Source organism: Octopus bimaculoides, chromosome 7 (genome assembly GCF_046866305.1).
Source record: "Octopus bimaculoides isolate indiv1 chromosome 7, ASM4686630v1, whole genome shotgun sequence".
Classification (NCBI taxonomy): Eukaryota; Metazoa; Mollusca; class Cephalopoda; order Octopoda; family Octopodidae; genus Octopus; species Octopus bimaculoides.
Genome location: NC_142934.1, coordinates 105,644,062 through 105,646,561, shown reverse-complemented (window position 1 = coordinate 105,646,561; position 2,500 = coordinate 105,644,062).

Sequence of the window (2,500 nt, the reverse complement as noted above, 5' to 3'; positions counted from 1 at the left end):
CAACCTACTGTACAAGTGGCAGAAACGTGGCGGCGAGTTGGCAGAAACATGGCGGCGAGTTGGCAGAAACGTTAGCACGTCGGGCGAAATCCTTGGCGGTATTTCCTCAGTCTTTACATTCTGAGTTCAAATTCCGCCGAGGTCGCTTTGCCTTTCATCCTTTCGGAGTCGATAAATTAAGTACCAGTTGCGTACTGGGAAAGATCTAATCGACTGGCTCCCCTCCCACCAAATTTCGGGCCTTGTACCTAGAGTAGAAAAGAACAAATTGTACAAGTCACTAGATAATGTAGTTCTACATACGAAGGAGTACTGAAAAGTCTAACCATAAAGTATATCAACCGAGTATAAAAATCGGGAGCCGTTCGTGGACACTGGATCTGCTAAAAATAGCATCTGAATTTCCCTCAAATCATACTCTACTGTCTTAGATAAATAAAGGACACATTAAATAACGAAGACCTAGATAGATATAGCTTTAAAAAGATAGGAATATTAGAAATCGAATTCATTTGAACATACATTATCTCAGTTTAGGTTGACCAGGGGCTAAACAGCAGCAACAGCAGCAGCTACAATAATAACAGCAACAGAAAACAATCAGCCAATTTATATAAAACTTTCCAAAACCAAATGCCTGCACGAAACAAACACATCAACTACAACACTAAACTACTTCACAATCTACTACAACAAACTACTACACAAGAATACCACACTGAATATATTAAACTATCACAGAATATATGTATATATGTATGTATGTATGGCCTAGTGGTTAGGGTGTTGCAATCACGATTGCAAGATCGTGATTTCGATTCTCAGATCGGGTGGTGGGTTGTGATTTTGAGCAAAACACCTCATTTCACGTCACTCTGTGATTATTGTGCCATGTGGCACGCTTGTGTACCTTATACAGGCAATGTCAATTTGATGAAGGAAGAGAGCTCATGTGCAACACAAACATTTGGCCCTATAAACAAAACATCGGGGTGCTTGCCCAGCAAGAGTTTGCGGGGCACTCATCTATCGTCTAACGACACGAAAGTCCATGATATATATTTGTAAAGTAATGAATGACAAAGAAATAGTTTGATGAAATTTTATGTAGCAATAAGAAAATTTTGATATTATGCCGAATTATTTCGTAACTTAAAACCTTGTAAATAATTTATATCATTACATTTAATAATAAATAAATTATTTACCTGCATTAATGCAATATGCACAGAAATTCTTCAAAATAATGCAGAATTTAAGCTACGTCCTATGTTTTGTAGAATGATACATTAGTGAGATTTTTTATGTGTACTACAAGATTACTTGAATCTATACACACACACACACACACACACACACACACACACACACACACACACACACACACACACACACACACACACACACACATGTCGTGCGTATGGCATTAAACTGTATCCTGCGGCGAGGCTAGACTTCGGAAGCTCTGGAGTTGTGGAGAAAGGGGTTTAATTACCATTACTCCAAGGTCTGTTCTGGCTTGGAACGGTAGTGTCTGCCAGGGCCTCATCTATGTTTTAAATCGATTTTTCAGCTGTACAGGAGGCTCCCACTAGTTATAACAAGGCTGTACGGGAGGCGAATTTTTCTCCCACTTGAGTACCGAACCCCAGTAATGAACTCATTTGCATACAGCCAATCAGAGCAGAGCCACCTTTATCCTTTCTTCCTTTCTAATCAGCACCGTGCATTCCTTACGCTTTCGCTCTCTGCTGGCAGACAGCAACGTTTTTGTCACTATCGAAAAAAATTTCGCTTTACTACAAGTACTACTGTCTCTAACTATCTGTCGGGCAAACAAATAAATATATAAATAATGTTTCTTCCTTCTTGGTGTTAATCCTTCGACGTTCACAGGTTACTCCGACGTTGGCACAATAATACACTTGCCCAAACTGAATTGCAGGGGTTATTTCATATTTTCCAGAAACAGTACAGTTAAAGACAGTAGCACTTGTAGCGATAGTGAGATCTTTTCTCGATAGTGACAAAAAGGTTGCTGTCTGCCAGTAGAGAGGGAAAGAGTAAGGAATGCACGGTACTGACTAGAAAGAAAGAAAGGATAAAGGTGGCTCTGCTCTGATTGGCTGTATGTAAATGAGTTCATTACTGGGGTTCGGAATTCTCGTGGGGAAAAAAAAAATTCGTGTTCGGGAGCTAGTTCTTCTAGGAGAAAGTTACTTTGCCGTAAATCTTGCAGTGAAATTAGTAGAAGCGATATTGCAATGCTGGTCACTGGAACCTACTCTGGCGACTGAGAGAGTGGTGGAAGTATTCTACAAGCTTTTATCATTTAAATCCAATGACATACAGATGCTTCACTGGCATTTCACTTCTTCATTCACCTTTTATAAAGTCCTATAATGATGGAATATCGGCGCTCATGTAAAGATGAAAGCAAATCAACACAATCAGGTAGAATGTGAGGTGGCTGTCATCTGACAGGATGGGGCAATCGTCA